General features: G+C 41.4%; 1 long non-coding RNA gene across 1 annotated transcript; it reads right to left on the bottom strand.

Annotated features, from left to right (window-relative positions):
- Positions 1-14,491: 14,491 nt before the first annotated feature.
- Positions 14,492-17,368, bottom strand: LOC118120264. Its single transcript, XR_004698197.2, has 3 exons — positions 17,257-17,368; positions 16,852-16,950; positions 14,492-14,574 (listed from the first exon to the last, which is right to left on the bottom strand). It is a non-coding gene; the product is annotated as an uncharacterized LOC118120264 (long non-coding RNA).
- Between the last annotated feature and the right edge of the window lie 2,484 nt (positions 17,369-19,852).

The raw sequence follows: 19,852 nt of genomic DNA, 5'->3' as shown, positions 1-19,852 counted from the left end.
TCAGTCTGTTCTTTCTGCTCGCTCTGCCCGCTTTTCAGGCGGATCCGTTTTATCTCTGCAGCTGGGATGTTCCCTGTTGTGATTCTCATTCCTCACTCACACTGAAATCTGGAGCTAAATGTACCACAGACTGAAGATGGACAAAGCGTCTCCACTTCCTCCCACTATCCGGAAAGGAAGCCAAAATATCCCAGACTTGAACACTGCCATCTTACGCCGATTACGCCATTTTCCACTGCAGATATTAACTGCATGGGGCTGAGGTCAGGTAAATGCACAAAAAACAGAAAGCCTGTCGGGTTTGGGTCAGGCTTCGTTATTTTTGGGGTTGGACAGAAAAAAAAGAGTCCCAAGCTGCAATCTAGTCTGTCTCCCATCTGCTAACATGGAGGAGGCAGGGTTTATGACCTGTACATACATACATACATACATACATACATACATACATACATACATACATACATACATACAATGAAGAAATCCATGTCAAACACTGTTCTGTTTAAGGCCGGTTCTTTCAACACAGCTCATGTCTCAGCAGCAGAAACACAGGTCAGCTCTAAAAAATAAATAAACCATGATGAGCAAACTCTACACCAAGATACACATACAAGATATTTACTCCTCAATATATTTGGTATTATGCAGCATGTCTACTTCACTCCTGGGGCAAGGGCACTACTTGAGGCATATCTAACCCTGCCAGACGCTCTAAAGAGTAAACATAATCATTGTGTTAACCTTTGTTTGGAATGAGAGGGAGGTTGTTAAGCCTGAGATGAGGCTGTGTGAGACACAGATGGAGGATGGACGCCCCCATGGAGTCGATGTTTGCGCTGCTCAGAGGACGAACCCTCAGGGGGACATGATTGGACTAGTTAAGTTCAGAACCCAAAAAGATCCCCGCAGGGAAAATGTTTTCTTACAAGTGCTTAACATTCAGTTAGGATATTGGCATATGGGCAACAATGTGAACATCAAAGTAGATTAATGGTAATTTAACACTGAGTTAACCCCGATGTGCCAAGGTACACGGATGAAAAATGGAATATGGGTCATATCCTGATTCAATATCAAGGATAACACAAAAAGTTCCAAAGTTTTGTTTTATGAATATTGCGATGAAAAAAACTGACAGTGCAACAAGGCAGAGGAGCAGCAGGCAAAAGACAAAGAAGATAAACTTCACAAAGCCTCAGAGGATTAAGGGAATAATCAAGGTCAAAAAACAGGCAGACGTCACACACACGAGCTAGTCTGCAGAACGAAGACAATCTGTCAAACAGGAAGTGAACCACGGGGGGGATAAATACAAGAATGTCAGATTATATCAATGCAAACAGGGGACCAGAAAAACTGGCGGGAGACTGATCAATAGCAGGAAGTGGAACTAACTGAAATGCATTAGAAGAAGACTTCAGTGTGTAGAATTTAGTGACTTCTAGTGGTGAAGTTGCATGATGCAGCTGAACACCCCTCACCTCACCCTCCCCTTCCAAACATGAACGAGAACCTGTGGGAGCCTTCAGTTGTCCTAAAAACTCAAAAAGGTATTTAGTTTGTCCAGACTGGACTACTGTAAAAAACATGGCGGCCTCCACACACACACGGACCACAGCTCAAGAAGTCAATATCGCTTCATTCATGAATTCAAAGCACTGAGCTCCATGGTTTAATTTGCAGCTTATGTCAAATTCTGATAAATTAATACTTATATATGGTTCACTCACGTATGGACCCAACATTGGAGAGATCTGAGGTACTTAAGAGTTCATGAAACGATCGCCTGTTCTAGTCACGCTTGCATCACAATGTCTCAACTCACCGACTGACTGACTGGAATGTAAATCAACTTAATCCACACAAGCTTCAAAAGGCTGAACGTGATCCCAGTCTATAGTGGTTTTAACAGGTTTGATCTCATGTACTTATTTCTCTAACTACTGTGAATCTATTTCAGTCCAGCATCAACAGTGAAAACACGCTGACCCAGAAATCCGCGTACAAAGGCAAGATTCAGACACTGACGTCAGATTTGTTTCAACTCCTGACATTGTCTGTGATGCCACCTGCATCAGAAGCAACCATTAGCATTTTAATAAATGTTAACCAATCACCATTTTTTAAACCTGACGACCCCGACCAGAACAATAAGAATATTCTTATATTATACAAATATTCAACTCTAAAACAGATTTAATGTACATTATACTTAAAGCTCAACGTTGGTCAATCAGGCCTTTTTTTTAAACTAAATTCTTTGGAGTTGCCGAAAGTTTTTTCTTCCATCATATATTTACCGTTATAGTTTCTATCCCGTCACTCCACACCTTCATCCCAAAAAAAAGTCCTGTAATGGTGATACAGTTAATAAATCATGAACCTTTTTGCTTTTCCAGGAACCAAAAGATTGAAACAAAAACAAAACTGAAAACCGAGAGCAGAATTTGAAAAGACACCATTTCAAAATGTTATATTTATAATATAATTTTAGTGTTTAAATTCCACAGAGCGGGAAACTTAAGCGGGACTTACTTTCCACCGAGTAAAACTTTCCCTCATTGCGTCTGTCTGCACAAATATCTAATGGTTATTGTGTAGAACAACAGTTGTGCATCCTGCTAAACCTGGAGGATTACAGCAGAAGGATGTGTTGCAGTTTTTCCATGGTGATTAATAGAATGTTCGGGGGATTGCGTAACTGCAGAGACTTTGGTTGAAGGTCATATTTTATAAAAGGAAAACACACAAACCTGAGAATCATAAAACAAGTCCCTCTCCTCTGATTCCCAGCAGCCGAGATATGAACTTGAATACAGAAAAAAAAAAAGGCAACAGATGAATCAGACATCTCCCTTTCCCTGCACATGTAACAGCAGAATCCTTATTAGAAGAGGCAGAGAGGAACCGTCACGTTGTATTACAGAAAAGACTCTCGATGAGGCGGCTGAGCCAACATGACTGAGCGACGCTGCAGGAATCGCGGCAGAAAACATCAAAATGCAGGAAGAAATGTAAAACAACTCATCAAGGTGCAATTGAATGACAGGCGGGATGTCTGCGGCGCCTTGTTAGAATAAGTATCTGACACAATGAGGAGAATGAGGTGCTGTCTCCGCGGCGCTTTGTTACACGTGGACACACAATACGCCGCGTGTGATTTTAAATTGACGGTCGCCTGAGCTCACTCAAGCAGAAAAAAAAAAGAAGAGAGGGAGGGAGCGACCTGAAATGACAAAATGATCATCCTCATTAAGTCAACGTCTTGGTAATTGACTGTCACATACTTGGGACAGATTATGCTTTATAACAAAGAGTATAATCCACAAAGCATTATAAACACACCTAATAGGCCCTTATTCAACCATTAAGAGGCAGCTCTCCCTCCGTAAATTCCTTTAGGGAGATTTAATGAACTCATTGCATGCACACTCAGAAACAAGGAGGTGGCTAATAAGCATTCATTTATTTAATTACTCCCAAATGACTGAGACGACATTATTATTCATAGCAATATTCAAGAGGGACCTGGTCATACACAGTCACTCACCTGTGCCAAACTGTCGCCTTGTTACTAATCTCAAAAGTTAAATTACTGCGTTAACTGTTGCTCCACGGGGGCAGTAAGTGATTACTTAAACAAATTAGTTTTCTGTTTATAGCTCAGAAATCTGTTAGCTGCCTCCCCAGATGTCTTCTGAAAGTCATTTTGTTTTGTGAATGAATATGACAGCAACAAAACAGAACAGAATCAAAAAGGAAATATCGACCGTCTCCTTTTGTCCATTTCTCTCCTAAAATAAAGTCTGAAACAGTTCTGACCAGTCATGAAACAAATCTAATATTGAGGTCAGACAATAGTCTTTATATAAATATGGACGACGCTAAAGTATCTCAATCGCCACTAGGGGCTAGTTGTAATATTGGTCATCAAGTGTTATTTTTTCCGTTAAGTTTGCTTTTAAATACTTATTTGGTGCTATGAAAATGGAGCATGACATCACGACTGACAGCTGAGGCTGACTTGTGATTGGTCGAGCGCGGCTCCATTCCCCGATGGCTACTGCACAGACTCTGGCTCCAAACCCAAGATAGCAGAGTTCATAACGGACATATTTAGGCTTCATTTCTGGAAAGTGGGAGGACGTGGAGACCCGTTGTCCATCTTCATTTATCTAAATATAGGTCAGACCAAACACAAGGCTAATTTTTCCCATGGTGTGATTGCATGCAAAGTTAATAAAAATGCAAATAGCTGTGAATCCAAGCCAGACCTGTCACCTTGGTGAAAAATGAATGATGCCTTGTCCCAAAATGCCGTCACGGTTCCGAAATCGAGGACAAACTTATTGTCCCCATCTGTTTGCAGCCAGATTCATGTGATTTAACTCATGTAGCCTACTTAACAGTGAGAGAAAAAAAAGGAGGACTTAAAGAAAAGGCATATGAGGTTACGGTCTGAAAATGTGTATGCCGTGACTTTATTCCATCTGTGGGTCGCACTTTGCTAAAAACAAAGTTAGCACAGGTGTTAGCTGCCTTCTCCAGTTATTTAGCACAACCAAATAAAGCGGCACGAATAATGTGAGGTGAAAATGTGCTTCACGTTTGGTCTGAACACACCGTAACATCCATGCTAGCTGCTCCATAAGCTGTACTTGGGCACAGCAGTGCTCTGGTAATGTGATATTTACTGTGGTCACTATTTTAGCGTACCGTGTTAGCATGCTAACATTGTACGAATTTGTGGGACACTAAGTACCAAACAGTCCAACTGAGGGTGAAGCGAATGACATTTGTTTCGTCAAATTTTTGTCATAAAACACTGTATTGGATGACATTTTGACCAGATCATAGCTTCATGAAAAAAAAAAAAAGGTAAAGTAGAGTAGAGGTATCAAACTCACTGCTGTGCATTCTTTAAAGATTCAGCCCGACACAAAGTGGTGGACCTACCAACAGACTGACATATAGAGCCAAACAGCAAATGTGGCTTAAAAATCAGATCAGTTTTTTCACAAGATAATATCAACTTGATGTTAGATAATTAAAGGCTAAAAACATCTCTTCTGTTGGTGAATATAATTTTACTTTCAGACGTTAAATTAGAATCTGTTGCTGTAGGGTGCAGTATACATTATCGCTCCCCACCCACTGCATCCAAAACAGATGAGGGCTCAGTGTGTTGCCAGAAGGCACCTTGCAAGTAGCCGTCGAGAGCAGGATGAGGAGAACTCATTCGTTCATTTCCTTAATGCATTTTCAAGGATTCAGACCAATGACCCTCCAACCACAAGACGTGCCTCCAACCTCTTCATGACTTTTGCTTAAATATTTTGAACATCTTAGTTTTTTCCTGTTTAAAGGTCAATGTGCTTAACAGATGTGTCCAACAGATGTCTAATTAATGCACTGATTAGTTTCCTCAGTGGCTGGAGGGACGACCTTTGCTTTGACCTTCTTACAACAGGATTGAAAATCACTGTTACAGCACTGAAGTAAAACCAGTACGATAAGTCTGCAAAACCTGCAGCTGAACGGAAAAAAAAAACAGACGTGAATAACAAGACAGAACCAGGTGTTGAGCAGGTGAAGTCTTTGTGCAGGGTTTCTACCAAAGGTGAACAACAAAACATCCAAAACTATCGCAGGTTTTATTTTCCTGTGGATTCTGTGAGAGGTGTGTCTGCAGGCCCAGCTATTAGTGCGGTGTCTGTGTCACATTAGGGCAGCCATTAATCTTCCAAGCTGCAGTGGCTTATGGGAAAGGCCTGACAGCCCAGGGCTAAGTGATACATGTACCTTGTCAAGGCAAGATGATGACTTGATGGAGGGATGGATGGGGCGGACGAAAGGACACATACCCAAGCCTGCTGCACCTGGTCTTGGAGGTATGTATGGAAAAGAAAACTATCAACATTTTTTAAGTAAGTAGGTAAGTTCAAGGTTGAGTGTGTATGGTTTAGTTTTGTAAAAATAGCAAAGTCAATCTAGAGCCCGTATTTGCTTTGTCTGTTCTAGGCTACTGTAGAAACATGGCGATGCAACATGGCGGACTCCGTGGAAGAGGACCCACTTTCAATTAATATTTAAAGGGCTTATGCTAAGGTAACAAAAATAACATTCATTTAAGGTGATTATACACAAATGAAAGCATAATAAATACTGTGATCCTCTACATCCTACTCACTGGACCTTTAAGTTTATTCATATTCTACATTTTAAGAGCAGAAGTCACTATTTTAAAACAAATAATAAAAAAATAACAGATATTTGAGGACAGTGATACTTCTGCTTAAAACCAATTTCTTCTGTGCAACATTTACCTTCGGTCACCTGCCACTTATTAGAGATGCAGAGATATGAAAAACACGAGTTTGCACTCTCTCTACAGAATCTGGAAGAGGTTTCTGCACCACATCCAGTCACCTGAAACATATTTCTCTTCACCGTACAGAGAGCTCACAGTTTTTCCTTCTGTGAAGCCCTGGTTTGTTTGGGATGCATTTCAATTAATTCAGTTCTAATTATGGACCATTCTGTGCTTTCTAATTGTGTGGCCAGATTGATTTGGTTAGGACCCAGGTGTATGGTTGGCAGCGTTCTGGAGGGAGGCCAGTAGAAATACAGATGGCAGACTCTTCTCTGTGGTTCTGAAATATAATTTGCCAGGATCAGAGGTATTTTGGGGTCATAGGAGTTTTGTATTATATAGAGATTTACAATGGATTTCAGATGTGATACATGTATGATTCTATCTTTGACTCAATATTACTATGTATTTCTCTTTAATATTTTTCTAAGAACCATGCAATTTACATGAAGTAGCTATGACATCAGTGATTCTAGCAAGTGCTTCTGTTCTGCATGTTGTGGCTTAAATCAAAGTATCTGTTCTGTTGTTTTAGTTGTTGCTTTGCAAAGATACATCAATGGTCCCTCTGAATACAGAAACATGCTGTTACTTTTAGGCTCAACACTTGTTTCCGATAGTGGTTATTCCAGTTGTACATCAAATGGGTCAGATTTCTATAGAACCAGCAAAGCCAGTAACAAACTGGAGGGGGACTTGTGAGCCCATACCGTCACCAACGCTAATGCCCTTGTCTCACAATGTTGACGATATGGAAAGAAAATGCCAGATCTGCCAATACTGCCAGATCCTTGTCTAATCTGTTCCAAAAATTAATGGGTTTTTCCTGGGCCCATACCCAACCGTAGTTTCAATGAAATCACTCCAGTAGTTTATGCATAATCCTGGTAAAAGACAAACAGCAAAGAAAACATAACCTACTTGGCAGAGTTAAATATGCTTCATCTCATCAGGATGCATTAAAGTGGGTAAATGGTCCGTGCTGGAAGAATAATTCATCTGAATTATGCATTGAAAAATGTCACGATGGGGGGGTATTTCCTTATTTCTTTGTCTTTCATGTACAGATGTAAATGAAGGTTAATGGGGGTGTTCTCTCGCTGCTGTTTGATAGCCAATGTTGTCTTAACGCTTTTAAAGTTTGCCTGCGCTGTTTTGGCATCGAATTGAAGTCAAATTATCCCATTTATATAAGGAAAACTGAACAAGGAAATCCAGAGTAGAAACAGACAGCTCACCTTTAAAGTAAATGTTTCAGATTGTGAGGCACGTTGGCCATAGCTGTCAATGTAAGAAGACTTAAACTCAAAAAATAAACAAGTAGCTCAAATTGTGAATATAATAACTGATTTACAGTTTTATTTGTAACTACATTTTTGGAGCAAAACGTCAATGGGCGTTAACACTGGAATAAGGTTATGATCAGATAATGTGTGTTGATTTGCATGGATTTAGGCAGATATGATTGACAGATATTATCGTCTTAGATCAGTTAAACAAACCAGTGTGGTTAATTATAAAAAACAATTACACAGCCAATGAGCCAATCGATCAAAACAATTCAGGCGCTCCAACCACATCTCCGACCAGGCTGCTTGTTGTGGTTTTACTTTTCGGTTTAAATATTAATGTTAAAGACACGGGAAAAAAGATATAGCTTCAGCAGATACTGGTTTGTTTTCAGTGGTGCACAAGTGATGGTGTCATATCACAGTCAGTGTGTTTAAGAATTTAAAGTATTGAGGGTTGAGAAGGTGAGTGGCTCAGCTTTTGTGCCCCTGTGTGTGTGTGTGTGTGTGTGTGTGTATATCCCATACTATCTCTTTCAACACACATACTTACATACACATCCAGGCACTCACTGTAGGAGAGGATGGGATTTACGGTCTAAAAATGGCCAAAGAGGAGGAGGAGGAGGAGGTGGAGACGGAGAGGAGGAGGAGAGGGGGAAACAAGCAGGGTAAGTGAGAAGATACATGGTGGAGAGGCAAGGGGGATATAATTCTCTCTGAGCTGACATGGAGAGGAATGGAAGAATAAGAGGAAAAGGGGGGGGAGGGGTGTGCGAGGGAAGAAAAGGAAACTTAATCAGAAAGAAAAATAAAAGGAAAAAAATGGCGGAAAACAAAATCTAGAAACGCGAGAAAGCCGCTGAAATAGAAAATGAGCTGTCACGTTCTAAGTAAGATTTATATATATTTGCAGGGCGACGATGAACCAGTAACTTGGATCATTTATTTAAGCTCAGTAAAAGCGAATGTCCATTTTTCTCGTTGTGTAAGGGGCTCTGCAAGGAAACACACACGCACACACACACACACACACACACATGCGTGTACACACAGTCTGCTCACATGCAGGGTCTCGCCCGTCTGAAAAGCGGATGGCACAACAATCTCCAGGGCACAATGCTGCACTCCACCCACTCATCTCGGCTGAGAGATAGAGAGAGGAAGAAAGAAGTGGGAGAGGGAAAGTGGATGGAGGGAAAGAAAGAAAAAAGCCCACAGAGGGAGAAGAGGCATGCAGAGAAAACAGCAAGAAAGACAGAAGGGGGGAAAGGGAAGGAGGGAAAGGAAAGTAGAGAGGAGGAAGAGGGGGAGGAGGATGACACAGCGGAGTGTGGAGAAAGAGGAGTGCATGTTTGCGTCACATCTGCAGTGGAGGAGAACTGCCTGACAGACATCAGACGCCTACTGAATGACAATCCCCTCTCCTCTGTCAGGTGGCTGCCGTATCCCTCTTTAGCCTTTCTTTGTTTTCTGGGAAGAAATGAGCAACTCCGACTTCCTCGCCCTCCAACGTCCTTGAAACTGGAAGTGATGCTCTGACCGTGCTGACAGCGGCCGGGGCGACCTCGCACCTGGCAATCCATCGTTGCTAAGAAAGAATGAGCTCCTGAAGCTTGTGTGTCGAAGCTGTTGCCGCGTCATCATGGTCGATATACAATTACCGCTGAATCAATGCTGGGTGTGAAACATGAATTGAGTACATTCGAGGTGCACGTGGTGTAATTTACAGTCAACAGCTGCCACTGTGTGGAAGCAAGGGAGAAAAAGAGGAGTTTGTAACAGGCCGAGGCCTCGTTACTGATGACGGTGATGTGAGTTCTCTAACAGCCCATCTAGTCTCTGATGGACATGAACAGTAAAAGTCATTTTTACACAACAGGTGCCATTAAAAGCAACATGTTTTTTAGTCTAGTGAGAAGATCAATAATTTAAAGATTTCCATTCCTTAAAGATTGAACCAAATGTCTTTGTTACCTTGTACAGATTTGTTCTGATCTGACAGCAGCGTGTTTTCAGTTCAGTTGAAAAATCAATGTTGTTGAACTGTAATATCATTATGGTATTACTCCCAGTATCACCAACCAAGTGCAGTACTAGTTCAAATACACCTAATGTACATCCTTGTTAGCATTATCTCATCAGAGGCAAAGACTACAATCAATCCTGTGAGCCTGCGCAACTCAGTTTCAGTTTCTATTGTTTAATGCTGTTTCAACTTCCTTTTATTTGGTTCGAAAGAAAACAAGCTAAAATAAAGATGAACAGATCCGTAGCAAACTAAAAATACAGCTCACTCACTGATTCCAACAGTTTGTCCTTTCAAGGAAGTCAACTTTATTACCAACAGTGTTCTCCCGCTGACAACTCAGCCACCTCTTTATTTCCATAACTGTCATCTGGCCGGGCTGGCGTGCAGCGGGAGGAGCCATGTTTACTTGAGTCTCATCACTGTTAATTAACGGGAGCAGCTGATGACGTGCTGCTCCGAGGTGGGTGCGACTATTCTTAGCAAACTGGTGAACTGTAATCAAGTTATTGATTAGTTATTACTAATCAATAACTTCTAATACGTTATTACCTTAAGGTTATTTATTAGAACAAATGGAACACTTTCCACTTGGTTTAGATTGTTCTGTTGTCGGATTAATCACACTAAGGCCCAGATTTTAACATTGAGTAAAATTCCAGCCCTCATTAATCTGTGTGTCCTCTTGCAGTGAATGTAGCAGAGAAAATGAGCTGCTGCCTTGTCGTTTCTGAGACTAAAGCTACAGAAATGTTACAACGCAAGAGACAACTCACCTCTGAGATGTGTTACAGCCACAAGGTGTCAATTTGTAAAGTTATCATTGTGCAGTCAAAATGACAGAGTTTACATAGGAGACTCTAGTGATCAGACTTCATCCTGAAATTAATTAGGAGCCTGTGAAGGAAGCAGACGACTGTGGTCCCCTGGTGGTAGATGCTGAGAAACTACATGCAAGTGGCCAGTGGAATTACTGCACGGTTTCAGACACTTGTAAAACACTATTATAGTTAGTTATAGCAGTAACTATCGTTCATCTAACTTTTGAGGCAAGGGGACCTACACTATATTTACACTAATAAAAACTTAATTTGACTTGAATGTAAACCAGTGTCATTTGAGGTACTTGACAATTCATGCTTGCCTAATTTTATGCTGAGAGTCTGTCTTCAAAAGCATTTATTGTTTTGAACTGTTGTCTTATAATCCATCCACACCTAAACGTATAAGGGAATCATTTTAAAAAATACAATTAGACAAGCCTGTCTTGAAACAACTTTATAAGTATGCTAATAATCAGGGTCCTGGTTAAAATATGGATTATTACCTACCTACGTCAATTTGAACATGCTCTAATGATCAGGAAACATCACTTTCCTCTACTGTCTATTGCTGCAGCTCCTCTTTTCAGCTTCTGTCTGAAACCCTCCCAATAAAGCCCAGTCTGCTCTGATTGGTCAACCGCTTAGAGCACATATAGGAAATGTAAGCTTCTGAAATCTACCTTTAAATTTTCAGACAGTTAACATATACAAAAACGTGTACAACATATTGGAGGAAGGAAAAGCTGAAGAAGCAGAATATGTCTCCTTTACTCGCTTTGTCTCCTTTACTCGCTTTGACTTAGCGAGTAAAGAGGGTTGTTCCTGAAACCAGGCGCGTTGGAGACCAGGAGCGACAGATGGTTAAACATGGCAGAGGTTCCAAACTGGACTGGCAGACGAAGACGAGGCTGGAGTGTGGCTGGTAAACTGGCACGGGCTGGATGGTGAGTGTGATGCAAGGGTAAACAGGTATTACACAGGAGCAAACAGACTGACTGGCACAATATCTGAGCAAAAGTAAGTGGAGGTGTAATGGTTGTGCCGAACCAGTGGAGATTGAACGATCCAGCAAAGACTGGAGGGAAGAGCCGGGGTGTGAGTACCACTGCTGATGAGAGGTTGATGAGCAGGTGGTCAGGTGTCATGTGTGCAGTAGAGGTTGAGAGGGAAAGTATCCTGAAACCACGCCCATCAGGAAAAAACGCACACGGACACAACTAACGAACCAACAACACTCATTCATTAACCCCCACTTCACTGCTCTTCTATATAGAGGACTATTCAGTGAGCTCATCGGCAAAAGAAGAAAAAACTCTGCGCATTTTCTCTGCACAAATAACGAACGTCGGCCGCTCGAAATATCCCCCGATACATTTTGAATTCTTATTTTGAATTTAGTGTTAATACTTTTAGCTAAAAAGCCCATTGAATGGTCATATTTGAATGGAGAAATAAACTTGTTTGCCTTAGTTTGTGCTGTCACCCACAAGCGTCATGCTCCTCAGTCTCAGCGCAATCCTGCATTTTAAAGTTTACACTTTTTTTTGGCAGCTGACTTTTTTTTGCTTTATTTTGAATATGGATATATATATATATATAGTATTCTTCTCCTCTTGACTCCTCATACTGACAGACATCGCCACCTCCATCCAAAAGGCTACCATCAACTCTCGGCCAACCCTGAGCCACGTGTGTGGTGCCACAGTATATTCAGCAGCCACTTATTTTTGATTCCTCCCAATTTGAGCTCTATATATCCCCCAGTGTTCTTTCATTATTGATATGAAGCCTCTCTCAGTAACTTCAATCAGGAAGACCATCTCTGTGATTCATTCACAATTCTCTCTCCCTCTCTCCTGACCTAATCTAATCAGCTGACTGTTGGGTGTTTACGGTAATCCAATCAGATTTGGCCATGATCTCAATCAGCCAATCATGTCGTTACTGTCAAACTCCAGACCCGTTCTCCACTCGCTGGCTGTCAGCTGTCATTTCGGTGATTCACTCTGACCTTCCTCCTCCGTCACATCCAGTCTCCATATTAAGTGTCCACTCATGTCATTCACATCCTCAGCATTCTCCAGAATCAAACACCCCCCCTGTGTAGACCCTGGGGGAGTTACCTATACTGCGTCCCCCCCTTTCAACCTTGACGACACCACAAGGTTGTTAAGCGCCTAATCGACTCATTTATATCACATCACTTTCTCCATATTGTAAATAAATGTTCATTTTTCAATCAAAGTTTCTCCTGATTGGAATAAACCATCTCAGATTAAAGGGTTAGGGCACATTACAATTCTTTGACTTTCATTCCTCTCCTCTCCTCCGTTCACGTTCTTTGAGAGGAGCAAGAGATTATGGAGAGATTGAGCAGATTAAGAGGAGCGAGGATCAGGAGGAGAGGGGGTCTTTGAGATGGGGGGTCATCATTGGTGAGGGGAGTAAAGGAGCGAGAGAGGAAAACTGTGGGTGAAACAGGCAGAGGGAGCAGGGCCGTCCATTAAACAAGCACTTTGTTTGGGTGGGGGAGTGCCGCGGTGTCCTTGAGCCTCGGGTCAATAAAGCCATTACGTTACAGTTACACGATTGCACACAAACACTGTGAAGGTTGTCTCCATACCTGACATGTGTGCGTGCATGTGTGTGATAGACAGATGAGTGGCACTCTATGAACACGCAGTCTGCTACAGAGACAATTTGTCATCATGTGAACGCGTGCTCTACCTCTGACAGGGACGCACGGCCCCGGGGCTCCGGTTTCCGATACGCTCCCATCAGAACCCATATGCTTTTAAAGAAACATTCTGCCATTTCTCATCTACAGCTCTGTGTGTCTGTGATAAGGACAACATTGGATTAGCTGTCTCCGTGTTTCACGTCACCCGGCGAGATCTGGGAAAGTGTCTCGACTGTGACATGAGAGAACTACAAGCACTTCTTATTTTAGACGTAGATGCTCAATTAGAACAGGAAGTTTGATGTTTTATTGTATTTCAAGTGAAATATCTGAACATATGTGGCTGATAGGACAGGGACTGGTCGTCACAGACAGCAAACAGTGATTGCAGAGAGATACTCCTGATATCAGATTAAAGCCAGGATAGGGATGTCAAGCATTGCCTTAAAACCCAGATTAGATCTCCCAATGCAGACATCATACAAATGCTTGTAACCAATAGGACAACACAGTACAAGAAGTTATCTACCATGATGATATGTCATGTTGGAGCCTGTCGCCTGCAGCGCTTCATTTTCTCCTTGTTCTCCCTCTCATTTTTTAAAACTGCTCTGCTGTGAAAATGGCAACGTCGGAAGCTAGTTGTGTAGTGTCGACCACCTTTTATTAAATTCTATTTATCAATATCAGTTTTTTGCTTAAATGAATTGGAGCCAATGAATGAGAAAAAAATAATATTGCAGCTTTTCATCCATCTCAAATGAAATGTTGCATTTTGTTGGTGTACACTTCGCTAAAGAGTTGTCTTGTAAATGCAAATATCAGGGAGAATGTGTCCTGTCTTTATTACTCCATTCAGGCAGTGGTGGAATGAAAACATTTACACTTGTACTGCAGTGTCGTACCAAAAAAAAGAGAGACAATGTTCACACAGGGCAGCAAATTAAACACCAAAAATCAACTTACAACATGCTACAACAGGGCAAAACAATAATTTTAAACTGTAATGGTGTTCTGTTAGTCAAGGCTAAAAAATCCTAAACATTTCTAGCTACTGTAATAGAAAAGATTTAAAGGAAAATGTCAGTCGATATACAGCAACAAATAGTACATTACATATCATTTAGCTGCAGCTTTTATCCAAAGCGATTTACAATAAGTGCATTCAACCATGAGGGTACAAACCCAGAGCAGCAAGAATCATGTGACTACATTAGCTTCAAAAAAGCCAGACTATGAAGTGCCACATGCAAGTGCAACTAACCTTTTGGATTATAGACCATCATCTATTTGACCAAGGTGTAGTCGGAAGAGATTGGCCGATGCAGAGTGAAGTGGACGGGCTGGGTTGTGAGGTTTGACCATGTCCAGGAGGTAAGCTGGTAGTGAGAAGTGAGAGTGAACTTAGGTTGAAGACCAGTCGAGCTGCTGCATTCTGGATGAGCTGCAGAGGATCTACATTTGCATATCTGGCACAAAGCCAGGTAAAGTGAGAGCGGAGGCCATCATTTCCTACACTCGCTGGAAGAGTTTGGCCATTCACAACAGAGTGGGCCAGCTGGCCAATCAGAGTAGACTGAGCTTTATCGGGGGGGCAATGGACAATATGAGGAATTATGAACCTGAATGTGTATTAAAAAAAATTTAATCGGATCAGTAGCCTTTGTGTAATCCAGAAAGACATGAAAACATAACGCCCTTGGTGACGGTAAATATAAAACAAATTCCAGTGAAAAAGGGGATTAAAACTGGATAAAAAGACAAATATAATAAAGCAAAATCTGCACGACTTCCTCAGGCATCGTTGCTGAGCCTCAGGGCCTTGGCTACAAACACTGTCCACTTCAGTGTGTAACCGAGTCTCTGGAACAGATCAAATACCTCTGCCCCAGAACCTCTAACTAACTACGGACTCATTTGGGAATAAAAGGTCATAAACGTATGAGGAGAAAGGTGATGAGGCGTCTTAAAAGTAATCAGGAGGATCTGAAAAACAGCTGAGCTCTGCCGGTCTGGAGTCAATCAATAGATTTTGTGAGCTTCTTTGAAAAGGTATAAAATCTATCTGAGGGACTAATAGAGGGATGTGAGGGGCTGTGTTGGCCTGCAGCCATTTTAATTATATTGAATCATTTGCTTTGTTAATTATTGTCTTGTGAAAAAGGGGCTGTTTATATAAGATTATTCTTCTTTCTGCTCCTTTTCATTCAAGATTTGAGATTTTGTGTTTGCATTTAAATAGTTTTGTTTGGTCGATGAATGAAAATCCATTTGTTAAAGAAAAAAAATCCTAAATTTGATGGCTCTCAATTCATGAAAATGACCGTTCGCTGCTTGAATTTCTGAAATGAATAGAAAAGAGAGGCTGAACTCTGATCCTCACAGTGTATGAGCCTGAGAGTTATTGACTTATTTCACCTCGTGACACCTGCACAATCGTCTCACTGACACTTTTTTATTCAACTTCAACTTCTGTTACTTTAGTTTGGAAGCAGTTTTTCACAGGTGTGTGTGTGTGTGTGTGTGGGGTGCATGCAGAGGCAAGGGTGCATGTAAATCTGTCAAACCTTCATGCTGCCTCACTTCTTAGACCCATTTCTTTTCCTCTAGAGTTTTTCTGTCAGTCACTGATGCTCTGTTGTGTGTTCGTGTGTGTATGTGCGTGTGAATGATGGAGCAACACATTTCTGAGTTTGTTTTTCCGAATTTGATTTGCTTGTGCGTTCCTGACAGTATTCTTGTGCTCTCTTCAATTATCTTTGATGTGTGTGTGTGTGTGTGTGTGTGTGTGTGTGTGTGTGTGTGTGTGTGTGTGTGTGTGTGTGTGTGTGTGTGTGTGTGTGTGTGTGTGTTCAGCCCCCTGTGGTGCAGTAATGAGACATATTGCCTAGACAGAGCTTTGGGAAGGTCATGCTAAACTGAGACACTGAGGAAGAAGGGAAGGTGCGACTGCGAGCGCTTCATGACGAGTCATAATAAGCGGCACTAAATTAGCAGGCGAATTACATCCTACAATGACCTGGGGAGGAGGAAAGAGACAAAGATGGAGAGAGGATAGGAGGAGAGATGGCCGAGAGAGGAGTCATTAAACGGCACGGCATATGACGATGCAACCTGTCGTCTGTTAGTCACCGAAACCTCGAGGACTAAGCGTGTGGGTTGGGAAAGAGACCAGGAATATTAACACATTATTATCGAGTAATGTGAATCCGATGATACAAAATATGATGCAGCAGTCATGATGGATTTAAACGAGCAAAGATAAACCAAAGTTTACTGGCCGATTTCCAGCCCCTGGAGCTCAGCCCTCCTGGCCCACATCCTTCTCCCACTGGACCAAGAGCCTTCACATTTCTTCTCCTACTGGACTGTCGCCGAAAAATTATATTCATGGACATAACCACTGTACTGAAAAAAATACTGCCTGGGTGATGTTTTTCTCAACAAAATGAAGACATTTATTTGAATTAACCCTTTTTATCAAAGTATTTCCTCACACTTTTCCAGAGTGTGTTTATTGCCTAGAACAATATGGGACTCGCCAAAAAAAGTAATTTCTAGGGCACAAAAGTCCCCTCATCTCTTCCTCCTGGCACATCAAGTACATTTATTTCTCAATAAAAATGATAGGGATAATGCTGCGCCCACTTGCTTACCTTGTACATACAGAGGCTTGTGTCCTGCTGTGGCCTCAGGTTCAGTTCTGAGCCGACTCTTTGTTGCGTGTCTTACCTGCTCTCTCTCTCTCCATCTATCTTTAAAAGTGAAATGCCCAACATTTAAAAAAATGATAAAGAAGGATCATGTTTCTAAAATATATTGCACACATTTCCATCTATATAGAAAATAAACTAGAAAAGGTCACATGCCTCCACGAAGGCCAAACACTCTCCTTTAATTCAATCAACCTACAAGCACTTAAAGATACCAGTTTCTTCAAAACTCGAAGTTGAAATCAACCGTCTCAGTTTTAATGCAGGCAGAGGTCACACACTTGAAGGCAGTAAGTGACACAAAGGTTACAACAAGTTCAAAAGACAGAACAAGGCAGCAAAACTTACAGAGCACGGGCAGTCTGGGAAACAGGAACCGGCCATGTTCAGAGACAGGAGGGCAACACGAGGACTGAACGGAGGTACAGGTGTAGAGGGCGAGTCATTGGTGATGTGGTGCAGGTGTGGTGGGTGCAGTGGTGGGAAAGTGAACAGCGGGAGGAAGTGAAGCTGGAGTCCATGAACAGAGTGAAGGAAAAACAAAATAAAACAGGGAGTGAAGTGAGGTCTTCTCACAGGATGGACAGAAGTGCGTGTAGCTGAACACATCAACAAAATAACATTATTTACAACAATGAAGAAACATTTTTATATATATATACATATAAATTAAAGGGAGCAGCAATGACAATTGAAATTAAGGAGTTATTGCCCGTAATGGTAGAATATGTGAGTATAGGCATATTGTATACTTGAGCAATCTTGTTGTAATTATGCTCCATGATCAGTTGCCACCACAATCAGGATCCACCATCAGGATCAAACGTAATGAAAACATAACCTCCTTGGCGGAGATAATTAAAGTTATTTCAATGCAACAAAGATAAGAGACAGTGAATAATCTTGAGGATAAATTAATGAGTTTAAGTATCAAACAAATAGGCTAAGAATCAAACTGATTATTTAAAGCTATTTTAAGGTAAGTTAAGATAAGATAACATAATCCTTTATTAGTCCCACAACAGGGACATTTGCTGTTTTACAGCAGCAAAGAGGACAAGACAAAAAAATCAGTAAAGAAATTATATGTAAACATGCTATTTTATAAATGCAAGCTAATATAAAGAATATGATAATGCAATAGAACTAATATATACAGTGTGGGAATATACACAGTGAAACGGATTGCAGACAAACCAACTGCACAGGCAGAAATCAATATTGCACATTTAAGAGAGTTATAAAAGTGAGCTATAGAAGAGCTTTAAAAGAGAACAGTGAAAAAGCCAAACACCCTTGTTGTAATTAGTCTCCTGTGACATGTGAAAACCCAAATCTCCTCCGTGCAGCCGTGATCGTAATCACACAGTAATCATACTTCCCTAAGAAGTATCTTTTCAAAGTAAATGAGCTGTTTACACGTGTATTTGTGGTGGGAAGGTTTGGCTCCTGCGGCGTTTGGACCATCACAAACCTGCCTCCAGGTAGTGTTTTTTTATCTCCTCGCCCGCTGAATGATTTATGAACTAATTCTATGAGTCATACCAGAGCTCCGTCGTGACCTTGGAGGAAACTGTCCGGTATGAGGGAATCCGGCCGACAGCCCATCTTTATGTCACCCTCCTCTGTCATTTCTGTTTTGGGGGCCCAAAGCACGACCCGGAAAGGGACCTTGTAGAACTGTACGAATCAAGGAGGGGATGTAAATAAGATCGGAGCTCAGGTGACCCTCTGCTCTGGTAAATTATCACCTCATCATCTTTTTTAACTTGGAAAAGTCCTCTCACTGTTTAACTCCGCTCACCTTCAAAGTCCCCCCCGTCGCGCAACTGGAATTCCATCTGTGTGATTTCCTCTGACGTGATGTCATTATTTGCAACTCATCGAGCGCTGCATTAGCAGTCTCCTTACAGCCGCTGAATCAGTGGCACACGCTGCAGCTGTCGTTTAGCTGACTGGTGTCTCGCTGGTGGAGGCTCAGTCTCTGCTGGGGCAGGTGGTGGGAAGAGAACACGAGTTACATCAAGTGTTCATCTTTGTTCCTCTAATAAAGTGGTGGGAAAACACTTTGCAGCTGAACATGCAGCGTCTGATTGTAACAATTTGGATTTTTCATGGGTAATGAAAGTTTTTTACATTGTAACAATGCCTTTTCATAATGACATCATCATGACATCATTCAAACCATATGACGACCACGTTTGGTCGATCTAAATAAGCCTTGGTTCATGTTTCTCTGTTCATTGGTTGCAACAGTTAATGCATTACTGCACTATATTTATAAAGTCATTTTCTGACTTTATAGTGACATCCCGATTATGTCATATGATCAAATAATTTTTCAAACTATAAAAGCTTTAACTTTATAGTCCTATAAGATGCAGAGAGGGCTTAAGAAATGAGTGATGTCTTTACGATTCAATTTCCTAATTTGAGCTTTAGAGTGTCTCTCTAACCGATTTGTTTGCAGAGTGACGGTCAACAGACGAGGACAAAGGACAAACAGACTTTAATTAGACTTGTGTCGCGCTCACAAACAACACAATCATTTTTCACACAATAAGATTACATACAAAGTCAATTCAAAGACAGGAACGGAGGTGGACTTCATTCAATTTGACCTTTTACATTGAATTTATGGAATCAAGTTGCACGTAAATGTAATGTTATCAAAATACAAAGTGGAGGTTTTAGGAATAATTAAGATAAGACTGCATGAGAACACCTCTCTCATCCAATCATCAGATACACCCTCCCAAGTGATACACCCACCAAGGTTGGTGAAAATCTATCTATGTAATGTAGAGTTATTGTACACACACACACACACACACACACACACACACACACACACACACACACACACACACACACACACACACAGACAGACAGAAAACAATACCCTGCCTCTGGCTATACCGGTGAGCAGGGTGATGATTTTCTA

This window comes from Hippoglossus stenolepis, chromosome 13 (genome assembly GCF_022539355.2).
Source record: "Hippoglossus stenolepis isolate QCI-W04-F060 chromosome 13, HSTE1.2, whole genome shotgun sequence".
Taxonomy (NCBI): Eukaryota; Metazoa; Chordata; class Actinopteri; order Pleuronectiformes; family Pleuronectidae; genus Hippoglossus; species Hippoglossus stenolepis.
This window is presented reverse-complemented; position numbering and strand designations above follow the sequence as displayed.